Source organism: Ovis aries, chromosome 17 (genome assembly GCF_016772045.2).
Source record: "Ovis aries strain OAR_USU_Benz2616 breed Rambouillet chromosome 17, ARS-UI_Ramb_v3.0, whole genome shotgun sequence".
NCBI lineage: Eukaryota > Metazoa > Chordata > Mammalia > Artiodactyla > Bovidae > Ovis > Ovis aries.
In genome coordinates, this window is record NC_056070.1 from 3,707,806 (window position 1) to 3,725,282 (window position 17,477).

Genomic DNA, 17,477 nt, shown 5'->3' on the forward strand with positions numbered 1-17,477 from the left:
GGTGCATTCCAATAGCCTAATTTGAGCCAAGATTAGAACTTAGAGAAATAAATAAATCCTTCAAAAGTAAATAGATAGTTTAACTCTTCATTTTAGAGATATCGCATTTTTTCCTCTCTTCCCTCAGCATTTATAATTCCAACAATAATATCTCCTACAAGACAATAATTTTCAGACAAATTGGACAAAGGCAATGGAAAGGCACTGACATATATTCTGAAAGACTGCTCTTCAAGGTCTAGGCCTGTCGAACCACTTGAGAATTTCTGGCTCAGATAACTTCCCTATATATAGTTGCTCTCATCTTTATTTCTCATAGGGGCACAGAAGACTTCCTGAAATTATTTTTCTTAGATGGGCGTCTGAGTACCAATTGCAAGAACATCATATAAAGAAGGTCTGATTGCCAGGAGAACGTTGATAGTTCCACCAGGGTTCTCCCTAGAAGGCAGATTTCAGGAGCATATGTGAGCAAAGTAAGGAGTTTCCTGATGAATATCATTGTATATTCACTTTGGCATTTAAAAAAAAATCCAATTCAGGCTCCAAAATCTCTCATTCTAGAAAAGGCAGAAATGGTATTGGCCCTGATGCTCTTCAAAGTGTAGAACTCCTGGCTTCAAAGAAAACCACCAATAATGCTCCTGTAGACCCTGCAAGGATGATGCCATTCTTTAAAGGAGTGAACTCCACTCTTTACATTCACTCTGCATCTCGAGCTGCATGGGGCAACAAAGGTAGAATTCTCTTTATCAATTTTCATAGTCTTCTCCATCAGAACTCAGAGCATTTGAATTACTTATTCAATTGTCTTCTCCAATAATCAAAAGCTTCACGAGAGAAACCATGAAGTCTTTTCTTCACATTTGTAACTACAAAATCTAACATAGTAACAAATATTATTATTTCTATTTAAGAGATTAAAATAACTGAAGAATTGAAAGGTGAAATTATTTGTCTAGGGTCTTTCAGCTAGTAAGCAGAACTGAGCGTCTAATCTTTATCCATTAAACTCAAACATTTATATTTCTATTTCACTTGCCTCCTTTGTTTTATGGACAAAGAAATAGAGAAATGCAAGAAATGAGTATTGAATGTGTAGAATGTTCTAGATTTAGGATGCTTTCATTAACCCTCACTACCCCATGTACTATTCTGACCTGTCCCCATGACTAAATGTAAATTTCTTAAGATCAGAGACTGTATGTTCTTTTTTGTTTTCCTTCTGTATACTTAGCATGTAGCATTTGGTTCTAAACACAAGAGGAGAATTCTGTGCTAAGTGATTATGAGTGTTTACTAACTGAAGAGTGATAGTTTGCAAAACCAGCTTTTGAAAGTGAGAGGTTGGGAGGATCTGTAGGGGAGAAGTCTGATCAGGATGATAAGGTAGTTCATGTCCAAAGACACACACACATACCTCCTCTACATGGAAATATAGCAACAATAGATAAAATAAAGAGAAACTGTAAGACCATAGTTGGGATACAAATAAATGAGGCAATCCATCGCCCAGAAATTGATCATAAAGGCACACTGATGAGCGGGGCTGCTGGGCCTGGGACTGGAAGGTGGGAAGTAACAGCGGGTGCTCAACAGAAAGCTGGCTCCTATAGAATGACTCTGGCTAAAAATACTTGCTTGTAAACTGAAGCTAAGAAAGAAATCAATAACAGGGATATGAATTTACCCAAGATGAAGTTAATCATATAGAAGAGTGTACGATCAGGCTACTCAAGGTGGCTGTGCTCCTGCTCATCACCTGCCTGACCAGGACCTGCGTCCCCGACACCCTGCTTACAGGGCTGAGCTTCCTACATACTTGCCCCAAGCCTCAGCTAGTGACCGTTCTTATCAAAGTGCGGTGGGGAGCTTGCCCCTCTGCTGGCTTCCCTGGTAACCAATGAATTACTCTGATGTCAGTGCCCCCTATAACTGGTCACTTTACAGTCCTCCCCTGGAGTGAAACCTGCTGCAGCCTTGTCTTGCCCTCCATCCAGTGCACACAGTGGGTTGTTTCTCCAACACCTTGCTTCTGACATGTAAGCTCCCCTATCCATTAAACCACTGGTGTCTCTACTGCTGACACATTAGCTATTTCTTTGGTCTTAAAGATGAGCCAGTACAGGCCCAGGAGGCTGCAGCCCACCAAATAGTCTGATAAAATATTAATAGACATATGTTTAGAAACTCAAAGAGATAGGAAACAAGAAAAAAACTAAGATATAAGATTTGGAGGATAAGAATAAGAAATAATATCACAAACTAATCTTTAACCTTAAAGATTAAAAGTAATGCATATAAAATGAAAATGCAATAGATTGCACATATGCTAGATAAGAAATAGTTGAGAGATTTAGAAAATTACCTAATGATTTAAGTGCTTAATGATTTAAGGAATTTAGTGAATTCATTCAGAACACAGAAACACTGAAATCAAGACCATGAGAGAGAAATCCACTATCATTGTAAGAAATTTTGACACAGCTCAGTAAGACAGTGATAGATTAACCAAAGAAAAAAGTAAGAAGGTCTTAAAGCCTGAACAAGAAAGCTAACAAGCTGGGTTAATAGATGCATTTATAGAATTAATCACATTCTAGGGCACAAAATATATCGACAAATCTTAAAAATTCAGCATTAAACAGCCATAGTATCCAATCATAAATTGATTAAATTACAATCAAATAAAAATATTATTTTAAACATTCACATTAGAAATTTAAAATCCAAATCTTAGCTTACTCTTGATGTAAAGAGAAATCACAATTATTTAGAATAATCACAATTATTTAGAATAAGATGTTAATAAAATTAATTCACATAAAATTTATAGGAAGCAGCAAAATGGTACTTGTATTAAACCTTTAAATTAAAAAAGTTGAAAATAAATACATAAACTAAACACCTAGAAAAAATGAAACTAAAATAAGCCTATAAAATGTAGAAGACAGAAAAAATAAAGATGAGAGTGAATATTTTAAAATAAAATATTTTTTAAAGTATTAAGAAAATCAAAAGCTATTCTTTGGAAAAATCTAAAAAGATACACAAATCTCTAGAAAACCAATAAATAAAATAGTGGGAATATGTACAAATAAATATTATCAGGAAAAAAAAAGGGAACATAATTATGGAAACAGTAGAAAGTTTTAAAACTCATAAGTAAATATTAAATACAACATAGATTCAAATTCATTCTTTAAAACAGACAGTATCCTATAAAGATATCATTTATTAAAATAGTCTCAGACTTCCCTAGTGGTTCAGTGGTTAAGACTCCATGCATCCAATTCAAGGGGCATGGCTTTCATCCTTGATTAGGGAACTAAGATCCCATCTGTTGTTCAGCACAGCCAAAAAATAAATGAACAAATAAACCAGTCTCAGGGAATAACAGAAAATCTGAAAAAATCAATAACCATTAAAGAAATTGCCTAAGTAATCAGTTCTTCCGTTAGTAAGAGTGATGATGGGGTAGAAAGACAGAAGGAAATTGTTTTGGAAGTAAGATGTAATGAATCTACAGGAATGAATCTATAGATAACTTGCATTTTGTAAAGACTGTTTCAGAGAACTGAATTTAAAACAAAGTTGTGGAGAAGCAGGAAAGATGGCGGAGGAATAGGACGGGAAGATCACGTTCTCCCTCACAAATTCCTCAAAAGAACATTTCAACGCCAAGCAAACTCCACAAAACAACTTCTGTAGGCTGGCAGAGGACATCAGGCAACCAGAAAAGCAGACCATTGTCTTCAAAAACAGGTAGGAAAAAATATAAAAGACGAAAAAGGAGACAAAGGAGGTGGGGAGGGAGCTCCGTCCCGGGAAGGGAAGCCCGTCCCGGGAAGGGAATTTTAAGAAGAGAGGTTTCGAAACACCAGGAAACACTCTCCCTGCCGAGTCTGTGGCGAGCCTTGGAAACACAGAGGCAACATAACAGGAAGGAAAAATAGATAAATAATTAAAACCAAGAGATTACAAGCCCAGCAGTAACTCCCCCAGCGGAAAAGCAGCACAGACGCCTGCATCCGCCATTGGGAAGTGGGGGCAGGGCAGGGACGCGCGGGAGGCGCGGGCTGCAGTGCTTTGTAAGAATCGGGCAGGAACGCCCCACGCGCAACCAGAACGATCTAACTTGGGCTAGCAAACCAGACTGTGGGATAGCTACCACGCGAAAAGCTCGAACATAAGACACCGCCAGGACTGAGCACAGAACAAAGGACGGAGCGGGAAAAGCCGGCTGCAGACCATTCCCCGCCGGGGACAGGCAGCCAGAGCCGTAAGGTCTGGAAAGGGGCAATTGCAGACCCGGAGAGACTTTACTTACATAACTGCAAGCAGGCTCCTTTGCTAAGACTTCTGGGGGTGCTGGACAGTCACAGTCTGCCTCACGGGGTGCGCCAGCGGTCCACCCAGAGAGCTGAGCGGCAGCGGCGGAAAAGGTGACAAGCCCCGGCGATCGCGCTCGCCAAACTCCTGAGCTACTCGGACCTGGGAAGGGCACAAAGCGCAGTCCCAGCCGCATTTGTGCCTCTGAGGGCTGCCTGAGGGCCGAACCTGAGCGGCTTGGACCGGGGAAGTGCACGCAGCCTAGGGCCGGCCCCAGACGGTTCCCGGCTGAGCATCGTAGAGCCGGAGCAGTTTGTGCGCCGTGAGAAAGGACAGGTCAAGCGGGGCAGAAATACTGTGTGCACACGACAGTGCTATTTGTTTGCAGCATCCCCCCTCCCCACAGCGCGACTGAACTAGTGAGCCTAAAAACCAGCAAACAGAAGAAGTTAAACAGAGGGAACCACCTTGGAAGTGAGCCCACACGGCCCATAACATCAGAGAAGAGTCAGATATATTTTTAATTTTTAATATTTTTAAAATCATTCTTTTTTTTTTCTTGCCTTTTGCTTTTTTTCTTTTTTTTTTCCGAGCTTTTTTCAATTGTTAAGTCTTCTATTTCTCCTCTAATTTTTATTTCTATAACCTAGTATTACTATTTTTTAAAAAAAGACCTTTTTTTTTTTTTTTTAAGGCAAACACCATATATACTCTTTGGATGGTTGTTGGTGTTTTGTTTTGTTTTTTTTGTTTGTTTGTTTTTAATAATTCTTTTTTCCTTTCTTCCTTTTTCCTTCTGCTTTTCTTTAATATTGTATCTTTGAAAATCCAACCTCTACTCCAGATTTTTAATCTTTGTTGTCAATTTTGTGCATTTAAAAACCCAAACTTCACTACCCAAGTTTACCTGAGAGCGAGATTACTGGCTTGTCCACTCTCTCCTCCTCTGGCCTCTCCTTTTTCTCCACCAGGTGGCCTCTGTCTCTTTTCTCCCCATCTCTTCTCTATCCAACTCTGTGAATCTCTGTGTGTTCCAGACGGTAGAGAACACCTAAGGAACTGGTTACTGGCAGGATTTGTCTCTCTCCTTCTCATTCCTCTCTCTTATCCTCCTGGTCACCTCTGTCTACTTCCTCCCTCTCCTCTTCCCATATAACTCTGTAAATACCTCTGAGCGGTCCAGACTATAGAGCGCACATAAGGAAGTGACTACTGGCTAGCTTGCTCTCTCCTCTCTTGATCTCACCACATCTCATTCCAGTTACCTCTAACTACCCCTCCATCTTCTCTTCTCCTTGTAACTCAGTGAACCTCTCTGAGTGTCCCTCAAGGTGGAGAAACTTTTCATCTTTAACCTAGATGTTTTATCATCGGTGCTGTATAGATGGAGAAGTCTAGAGGCTACTGTGAAAATAAAACTGAAAACCAGAAGCAGGAAGCTTAAACCCAAAGCCTGAAAACATTAGAGAACTCTTGAATTCAGGGAACATTAAGCAATAGGAGCTCATCTAATGCCTTCATACCTACACTGAAACCAAGCTCCACCCAAGGGCCAACAAGTTCCAAAACAAGACATACCACGCAAACTCTCCAGCAACACAGGAACACTCCCCTGAGCCTCAATATACAGGCAGCTCAAAATTATCCCAAAACCTTTGATGTCTCATAACCCATTACGGGTCACCCCACTGCACTCCAGAGAGAAGAAACCCAGCTCCACCCACCAAAACTCCAACACAAGCCTCCCTAACCAGGAAACCTTGACAAGCCACTGATAGAACCCCACCCACAGTGAGGAAGCTCCATAATAAAGAGAACTCCACAAATTATCAGAATATAAAAAGGCCACCCCAAATACAGCAATATAACCAAGATGAAGAGACAGAGGAATACTCAGCAGGTAAAGGAACAGGAGAGTTGCCCACCAAACCAAACAAAAGAGGAAGAAGTAGGAATCTACCGGAGAAGGAATTCCGAATATTGATAGTGAAAATGATCCAAAATCTTGAAATCAAAATGGAAACACAGATAAATAGCCTAGAGACAAGGATTGAGAAGATGCAAGATAGGTTTAACAAGGACCTAGAAGAAATAAAAAAGAGTCAAAATATAATGAATAACACAATAAATGAGATCAGAAACACTCTGGAGGCAACAAATAGTAGAATAACGGAGGCAGAAGATAGGATTAGTGAAATAGAAGATAGAATGGTAGAAATAAATGAATCAGAGAGGAAACAAGAAAAACGAATTAAAAGAAACGAGGACAATCTCAGAGACCTCCAGGACAATATGAAACGCTCCAACATTCGAATTATAGGAGTCCCAGAAGAAGAAGACAGAAAGAAAGATCATGAGAAAATCCTTGAGGAGATAATAGTTGAAAACTTCCCTAAAATGGGGAAGGAAATAATCACCCAAGTCCAAGAAACACAGAGAGTCCCAAATAGGATAAACCCAAGGCGAAACACCCCAAGACACATATTAATCAAATTAACAATGATCAAACACAAAGAACAAATATTAAAAGCAGCAAGGAAAAACAACAAATAACACACAAGGGGATTCCCATAAGGATAACAGCTGATCTGTCAATAGAAACTCTTCAGGCCAGGAGGGAATGGCAAGACATACTTAAAGTGATGAAAGACAATAACCTACAGCCCAGATTACTGTACCCAGCAAGGATCTCATTCAAATACGAAGGAGAAATCAAAAGCTTTACAGACAAGCAAAAGCTGAGAGAATTCAGCACCACCAAACCAGCTCTCCAACAAATTCTAAAGGATATCCTCTAGACAGGAAACACGAAAGGGTGTATAAACCCGAACCCAAAACAATAAAGTAAATGGCAACGGGATCATACTTATCAATAATTACCTTAAACGTAAATGGGTTGAACGCCCCAACCAAAAGACAAAGACTGACCGAATGGATACAAAAACAAGACCCCTCTATATGCTGCTTACAAGAGACCCACCTCAAAACAAGGGACACATACAGACTGAAAGTGAAGGGCTGGAAAAAGATATACCACGCGAATAGAGACCAAAAGAAAGCAGGAGTGGCAATACTCATATCCGATAAAATAGACTTTAAAACAAAGGCTGTGAAAAGAGACAAAGAAGGCCACCACATAATGATCAAAGGAACAATCCAAGAAGAAGATATAACAATTATAAATATATATGCACCCAATATAGGAGCACCACAATATGTAAGACAAATGCTAACAAGTATGAAAGGGGAAATCAACAATAACACAATAATAGTGGGAGACTTTAATACCCCACTCACACCTATGGACAGATCAACTAAACAGAAAATTAACAAAGAAACGCAAACTTTAAATGATACATTAGATCAGTTAGACCTAATTGATATCTATAGGACATTTCACCCCAAAACAACGAATTTCACCTTTTTTCAAGTGCTCATGGAACCTTCTCCAGGATAGATCACATCCTGGGCCATAAATCTAAACTTGATAAATTCAAAAAAATCGAAATCATTCCAAGCATCTTTTCTGACCATAATGCATTAAGATTAGATCTCAATTACAGGAGAAAAACTATTAAAAATTCTAACACATGGAGGTTGAACAACACACTTCTGAATAACCAACAAATCACAGAAGAAATCAAAAAGAAATCAAAATATGCATAGAAACTAATGAAAATGAAAACACAACAACCCAAAACCTGTGGGACACTATAAAAGCAGTGCTAAGAGGAAAGTTCATAGCAATACAGGCATACCTCAAGAAACAAGAAAAAGTCAAATAAATAACCTATCTCTACAACTAAAGCAACGAGAAAAGGAAGAGTTGGAGAACCCCAGAGTTAGTAGAAGGAAAGAAATCTTAAAAATTAGGGCAGAAATAAATGCAAAAGAAACAAAAGAGACCATAGCAAAAATCAACAAAGCCAAAAGCTGGTTCTTTGAAAGGATAAATAAAATTGACAAACCATTAGCCAGACTCATCAAGAAGCAAAGAGAGAAAAATCAAATCAATAAAATTAGAAATGAAAATGGAGAGATCACAACAGACAACACAGAAATACAAAGGATCATAAGAGACTACTATCAGCAGTTGTATGCCAATAAAATGGACAACGTGGAAGAAATGGACAAATTCTTAGAAAAGTACAATTTTCCAAAACTGAACCAGGAAGAAATAGAAAATCTTAACAGACCCATCACAAGCACGGAAATTGATAATGTAATCAGAAATCTTCCAGCAAACAAAAGCCCAGGTCCAGATGGCTTCACAGCTGAATTCTACCAAAAATTTCGAGAAGAGCTAACACCTATCCTCCTCAAACTCTTCCAGAAATTGCAGAGGAAGGTAAACTTCCAAACTCATTCTATGAGGCCACCATCACCCTAATACCAAAACCTGACAAAGATGTCACAAAAAAAGAAAACTACAGGCCAATATCTCTGATGAACATAGATGCAAAAATCCTCAACAAAATTCTAGCAATCAGAATCCAACAACACATTAAAAAGATCATACACCATGACCAAGTGGGCTTTATCCCAGGGATGCAAGGATTCTTCAATATCCGCAAATCAATCAATGTAATTCACCACATTAACAAATTGAAAATAAAACCATATGATTATCTCAATAGATGCAGAGAAGGCCTTTGACAAAATTCAACATCCATTTATGATAAAAACTCTCCAGAAAGCAGGAATAGAAGGAACATACCTCAACATAATAAAAGCTATCTATGACAAACCCACAGTGAACATTATCCTCAATGGTGAAAAATTGAAAGCATTTCCCTAAAGTCAGGAACAAGACAAGGGTGCCCACTTTCACCGCTACTATTCAACATAGTTCTGGAAGTTTTGGCCACAGCAATCAGAGCAGAAAAAGAAATAAAAGGAATCCAAATTGGAAAAGAAGAAGTAAAACTCTCACTGTTTGCAGATGACATGATCCTCTACATGGAAAACCCTAAAGACTCCACCAGAAAATTACTAGAGCTCATCAATGAATATAGTAAAGTTGCAGGATATAAAATCAACACACAGAAATCCCTTGCATTCCTATACACTAATAATGAGAAAGTAGAAAAGAAATTAAGGAAACAATTCCATTCACCATTGCAACGAAAAGAATAAAATACTTAGGAATATATCTACCTAAAGAAACTAAAGACCTATATATAGAAAACTATAAAACACTGATGAAAGAAATCAAAGAGGACACTAATAGATGGAGAAATATACCATGTTCCTGGATTGGAAGAATCAATATAGTGAAAATGAGTATACTACCCAAAGCAATTTACAAATTCAATGCAATCCCTATCAAGCTACCAGCCACATTTTCACAGAACTAGAACAAATAATTTCAAGCTTTGTATGGAAATACAAAAACCTCGAATAGCCAAAGCAATCTTGAGAAAGAAGAATGGAACTGGAGGAATCAACTTGCCTGACTTCAGACTCTACTACAAAGCCACAGTCATCAAGACAGTATGGTACTGGCACAAAGACAGACATATAGATCAATGGAACAAAATAGAAAGCCCAGAGATAAATCCACACACATATGGACACCTTATCTTTGACAGAGGAGGCAAGAATATACAATGGAGTAAAGACAATCTCTTTAACAAGTGGTGCTGGGAAAACTGGTCAACCACTTGTAAAAGAATGAAACTAGATCACTTTCTAACACCGCACACAAAAATAAACTCAAAATGGATTAAAGATCTAAATGTAAGATCAGAAACTATAAAACTCCTAGAGGAGAACATAGGCAAAACACTCTCAGACATAAATCATAGCAGGATCCTCTATGATCCACCTCCCAGAATGCTGGAAATAAAAGCAAAAATAAACAAATGGGATCTAATTAAAATTAAAAGCTTCTGCACAACAAAGGAAAATATAAGCAAGGTGAAAAGACAGCCATCTGAATGGGAGAAAATAATAGCAAATGAAGCAACTGACAAACAACTAATCTCAAAAATATACAAGCAACTTCTGCAGCTCAACTCCAGAAAAATAAACGACCCAATCAAAAAATGGGCCAAAGAACTAAATCGACATTTCTCCAAAGAAGACATACGGATGGCTAACAAACACATGAAAAGATGCTCAACATCACTCATTATTAGAGAAATGCAAATCAAAACCACAATGAGGTACCACTTCACACCAGTCAGAATGGGTGCGATCCAAAAATCTGCAAGCAATAAATGCTGGAGAGGGTGTGGAGAAAAGGGAACCCTCCTACACTGTTGGTGGGAATGCAAACTAGTACAGCCACTATGGAGAACAGTGTGGAGATTCCTTAAAAAATTGCAAATAGAACTACCTTATGACCCAGCAATCCCACTTCTGGGCATACACACCGAGGAAACCAGAATTGAAAGAGACACATGTACCCCAATGTTCATCGCAGCACTGTTTATAATAGCCAGGACATGGAAACAACCTAGATGTCCATCAGCAGATGAATGGATAAGAAAGCTGTGGTACATATACACAATGGAGTATTACTCAGCTGTTAAAAAGAATTCATTTGAATCAGTTCTGATGAGATGGATGAAACTGGAGCCGATTATACAGAGTGAAGTAAGCCAGAAAGAAAAACACCAATACAGTATACTAACACATATATATGGAATTTAGGAAGATGGCAATGACGACCCTGTATGCAAGACAGGGAAAGAGACACAGATGTGTATAACGGACTTTTGGACACAGAGGGAGAGGGAGAGGGTGGGATGATTTGGGAGAATGACATTCTAACATGTATACTATCATGTGAATTGAATCGCCAGTCTATGTCTGATGCAGGATGCAGCATGCTTGGGGCTGGTGCATGGGGATGACCCAGAAAGATGTTATGGGGAGGGAGGTGGAGGGGGTTCATGTTTGGGAATGCATGTAAGAATTAAAGATTTTAAAATTTAAAAATAAAAAATAAAAAAATAAAAAAAAATAAAACAAAGTTGTTCAATCCTTCTAGAAGGCTAGTTGGACCCAAAATGAAAAGGGACAATACAATTACAGCCTAAGAATTGTGAGTATTATGAATAGAGATGCAAAAGTCAGCTGAATTTAGCAGAATTTTCAATATGACCAAGTTTAGTTCCAGGATATAAGAATGGATGAATATCAGAAAACCTACTAATATTTCATGTGATATTAGCAGATAAAAGGAAAATTTTTGTATGATGCAAAAATTTGATAAATTTTAGCATTTACTCATTCAAGACAGAAATTCTTGCTTGATAAGCTAGGCCTAAAGGGAAACTTCTTTAACCTAAAAGGAATTTTTGTCAAAACTTGCATCAGACAGCACACTCAATTGTAAACTGTAATTCTATCACAATTAAATAAGGAATAAGATAGATTTAATTGCCATCTGCTTTTCAGTCTTATGCTGACGATACCATCCAATGCAACTAACCAAGCCAAGAGAGGAAGGCCTTAGGAAGTATAAAGATTGAATCAAAACACTACCCTCCTTTTCAGTTTCCTTCTGTCCAACCCCATCCATAGTAGATTTTCTGATATTCGTGCTTGAACTAAACTCTACTTGGCCATAATGAAGATTCTGCTAAGTTCAACTAACCTCCGCATCTCTAGTCATAATATTCTTAATTCTTAGACTATAATTACATTGTCCCTTTTCATTTGGGGTCCAACTAACCTTCCAGATGGAAGGCCAACTTTCTCTCATTTTCAACTTTCTTCACACGTACTCTTACTTCTTCTAGGGACCCAAGTCCCCACTCCATTCTGCTCTGAATCAAAGACACCCTCTCCTCCAAGTGTCACATAGAAAAGTGGTTAACTTGCCATTCCGTGGGTTGAGGAAGAAGACATATCACAGAGGTTTTCATTGTGATTTATAAGTTTGATTTTTCTATAAGCAGTTGAAAATTCCAGATAACTTCTGACAGGGTGGAAATTAACTTTCTCCTGAAATCCTTCATCAAATTACAAATGAGATTTTTTTTCTCAGTTATATAACTTTGTTGTTACTGTCATTTGTCCTTTGTCTGGGCTCAATTACAAGGCAAACCTTGGCAAAGAAGACCTCCATGGTAATCACCTTAACCCAATTCTTATGGCTTTTTCCTGTCTAGGAAACAGGGGTGTGTGTGTGTGTGTGTGTGTGTGTGTGTGTGTGTGTGTGTGCGTGTGCATGTGTGTGTGTGTGTGTATGTATGTTAGTAGCTCAGTCATGTCTGATTCTTTGCAACTCCATGGATCTTAGCCTGCCAGACTCCTCTGTCTATGGAATTCTCCAGGCAAGAATATGGGAGTGGGTTACCTTTTCCTTCCCCAGGGAATCTTCCTGACCCAGCGATCTAACCTGGATCTCCCACATTGCAGGCAGATTCTTTACCATCTGAGCCACCAGGGAACCTTTGTATCAACATCTGTCCTTGAAAAATATAGTTGTTCTTTGACTTAGCAATCATACTCTTAGGAATTTACTCTAAGGAAACTATCAGATGTAATACAAGGATATTTGTCCCAGCATTACCTATAATAGAAAACATTTTCAATTAATATAAATTTACAATATAGAAATCAGTAAATTATAGGCCATTAATCTCATAAAATGTTTTTCAGCCATTAAAGGAAAAATGATGCTGTAGGAAAATATTTATCGACATGAGAAAAATATTCTTGATATCTTGCTAAGTGAAAAAGCAGGTTGTACAATTTTGTTTGATACACATTGTTATTATTTACATAGTCACCTGAGTGGGAAATTATTGAGAGGATCTATAACCAAAACTTGTTTATCTCAGAATAGTATGGTTACAATTATTTCTGTTTTATTTGTTTGTTGTTTTTCATTGTGTTTTTTCACGTGTTCCAAATAAGAAAGAAAAAAATTAGCCCCTGATAGCTGTCAGTTGGAAGCTGCTGCTGCTGCTAAGTCGCTTCAGTCGTGTCCGGCTCTGTGCGACCCTATAGACAGCAGCCCACCAGGCTCCCCCGTCCCTGGGATTCTCCAGGCAAGAACACTGGACTGGGTTGCCATTTTCTTCTCCAATGCATGAAAGTGAAAAGTGAAAGTGAAGTCGCTCAATCGTGTCCGACTCTTGGTGACCACATGAACTGCAGCCTTCCAGGCTCCTCCATCCATGGAATTTTCCAGGCAAGAGTACTCGAGTGGGGTGCCATTGCCTTCTCTCAGTTGGGAGCTAGACTGCCTCTAATAGCCAGATCTTAGTGTTCTACTGAGGAACATAAACTGTTTCACACCTTCATCTGTGACCATGATACAGCAAGACAAACACAAGACTATCCTCTAAACATGCCTGAGTGAAGACAAAAACAAAAACTCTGCAAACCACAAACAGCCAAACACAAGGGACTGCAACTTCTTTGCCATTTATAACATTAGCCCCCTCTGCTCCTTCCTAGATAAAAGCTATTAAGAACCCCAATCAAAAATTTTCCCTTCTTCCACTTCTTAACAGCATCAATCCACAGCAAACCTACAAAGTCCTTGAACCCTGCCCCAAATCACCTAGCACAGCTTAATTTCATAACGAGCCCTGAAGCACAGCCCTAGGGTGCTTCCCAGAGACCTCCGTGGCCATGAGCAGATCAATCTAACTGTTTTCTAACAGTTCTCTGTTAGAAATCTAACTGTTTTCCTACAGTTCTGTTTCTGCTGGCCTTCAGCCAAAGGTGGTCATTGACAAAGATGTATGCACAGAGTATGTATCCTTCTGTAATTAAAATTATAAATATCTAAAAATCAAAATTAAATAATTCCAGGTGACTTTTGATCTCTTACAAAGAGGTATACCCTCAGTTTCCCCTGGGTTCTTGAGTTTATAACCAGCCAGCCCTCTGGCCCAGCACAGGAGGTATCCATAGATATCATCACCATAGGTAGCTCCATAGGTATCATCACCCAGGCTTGGAGTTGGTTCTCTCCCTCTGTGGTCACAGAGATCATCATTCTTGCCCTACCTGCCTCATGACAACAGTGTAAAGAGGTGACACTGTTTGTAAGTTATAAGCAAACTTGAAAGTAGCTAAAGAGATAACCATTTAATCAATAAAGATTTGTCAAGTGACTTCAGCATATATATAATGTTCTCAGTCCTATCAAAGAGCTCCAACTGAAAAGGAACTGAATCCTAAGTCTGTCTCTAAGAAAACAGGGAAATAACAGAATGGCACTGTAGGGAAATTAACAAGATGGCACCAGTCAGGCCCTCTGGCCCCCTGTTCTGTAAACAATGACTTTGCAAGGTTATGTAACAGCTGAGGTCATTTATAGCAATGCGCATGCGTGTCCCAAGGTACTCACTTGGTCACTGGTTACTCTGTGTGGTATGCCTGTATAAGCTTTACCTGGAAAAGCCCTGAAGGGTTGTGTGCAGTTATGTTGTGTTATGTCTGCTGCTACGGCATCAGCCAGTAGAGAATAAACGTGTCTGCAGTTCCTACAGCTCCTCGCATTTTTTTCCAGCCTTGTAGCTCACACCTTGCCTACCCTGGGTTCAGCGAACAGTGCATACAGTGTGAACAATAAGACAGTTGGCAACATACAGAGGATCAGCAACGTGGGCATTCAGTTCAGTTCAGTCGTTCAGTCGTGTCTGACTCTTTGTGACCCCATGGACTGCAGCACACCAGGCTTCCCTGCCCATCACCAACTCTTGGAGCTTGGTCAAACTCATGTCCATCGAGTCGGTGATGACATCCAACCATCTCATCCTCTGTCATCCCCTTCTCCTCCAGCCTTCAATCTTTCCCAGCATCAGGGTCTTTTTCAATGAGTCAGTTCTTCGCATCAGGCGGCCAAAGTGTTGGAGTATCAGTTTCAGCATCAGTCCTTCCAATGAATATTCAGGACTGATTTCCTTTAGCATTGACTGAATGGATCAAGGATCATTTAAAATAATAGAAAACATCAACAATGATTCCCTCAGAAATCATCAAACAATATAAATTCATTTATTTGGGACTTCCTTAATTCAGCTTAATAGGGAAAATCAATTTTAATCTAAGAAATTAAAAAATCAAGTTATTTGTCCCAAAAGCAATTTTTCTTACAGTTTTCTAAACCTTTGCATCAATTTTCATGCAGAACTATGAGTCAGCTACCTCTGACTCAATTGACTGTTTTATTAAATCAGTAGAAGAAGGGAAGAAAATAAGAGAAACAACACAGTGTGTTAATATGTAATTCCATGCTAGAAACAATCATTTCTTAACTTCTAAAAGGGTAGGAATAATAGGGCAATGATCAGAAATGAAGAAATGAGGGGGGTCACAAAATAATAACTTGGATAGCTTTTAAGAGCAACTAAACCAAAATGAATAGATGTAGAGATACCTCAGTGCCAGTGGCATAGTTTACTATGTGAGCTGTTTCAAACTATTTAAGAAGGTATTCTAAATGAGGTTAACATTGGAGTCTTAATGAAACTAAGGATTTCTCATAATGTTTTCTTTCCAAACATGATGAGTTTTATTTTTCTTTTCTGTTTTCTTAAAAATAGAAATCAGCTGTTTTCATTTATAAATATTTTATTGAAAAATGCATTATGAGGGACTTTTAAACCAGCTCTTAAGCAAACAAATGGAATCCTTGACCTTCTTTGCAAAAACTCAGATGTTTCTTATCTCACTTTTTAAAATATAAAAAGGGGACTAGTCTGCGGTCATAAATAAGATTTCACAGAACTAAGATGCCAAGATTAAAATCTTTCTCCTACATGGCTATTTAATGCATTAATTACTAAAGGAAAATAAGTTCAAAACTAGACTCCAAGAATTGATAAGGGGTTACATTTAAGCTACAGGGATCCCCTGGTCCCAGCAGGTAACTCTTTGAGCTTTCAGGCTTCTTGTTTCCACTGTAGATGATTAGAAATGCTTTGGTGGGCAGATGCGTCATTTGATAAGGACGTGATGCAGCCACTCACAGAGCTGACAGTGGTACCATGCTGGTTTCCAGACCAGAGCATTGCCTCAGCACCCCATCAACACCCAGGGCTGTGCGTCTTATAGAAATGCCCTCTGTGCAGGAGCTTAGTACCATGTTTTGTTTTGTTTTGTTTTTTCCTTCTCTTACATTCCCTGTTGAAAGTCCTCATTTTTCCACTTATAAGTATCTGGCAATGATTACAAAATAAATGAAATAAAGAGGAAAAGACTTGTCATATTTCAAGATAGAGGATAGGTTTGTAAGGGGACAAAAATCCCATCATGTGATATTTGTATCTAAGTAGAAAGCATCACACAATAATCTATCTTCTGCATCTTTTTTTTTTTTTCCCAATAAAACACTCCTGTTTGCAGACAAATCTTTTTGGTCAGTGTTGTACACGATAGGTTGCATCTTCCTTTGGCAAGTTGCCCTTGACACTTGTGATACCAGGACACTATAACTGGGGATTGTTTTCAAAGTTGATACATTTCAGTGTTGACTGCAATTTTTAAATTGAAGATGATGAAAAGTGAGGAAATACGCAGTGACTGTCACAGCCTGAGTCAATTCATATTTAGAGACTCACACACTCTATTTCCTTTTGCACTGTGTCATGATGCTGGAGGCGTGAGGTATTAGGATACACGTAAAGGATCACCAGAATGACTAAATAATGGAAGGCGCAGACAATGCCTTTTCCTCTTCCAGAAGTTAGCAAATATACAAGTCTTGTGTACCTGGAAAGATTCCACTTCCTGTTATCAAATTAAGTCATATGGACCCTGTTTGGGCCATAGCTCAGCCCAGGCAGGGGAGGGTTCTCCTTCTGTTGGGGTTTGAGTAGTCAAATAACAAAACCCAAGCTGAGATTGATGTGGCCAGGGGCCAAAGAATGAAAAAGCAGGAACTAAGTTCATAATCAACCTCTTGCTCATTCGGTGAGGGATTTAATTTCAAAGAATAAAGGTAAAGATAAAAGGAGGAGAGGTGAAATGGGGAGGTGTGTACATTAGTCTACCTGGGAAGGAGAAGAAATTCTTTGAGGGAGTGGGGTGCCACACCCTTTTTATCCTTTTATGGCTCTTACTGTCTGGTCCTAGCTGCTGGCAGGAGTGACATTTCATATAACAATATAGCCAAATCAGCAACCAGTGAGACTCGGGGTCTGTTGAAGGTCAGATTTGGTGTCATCTCG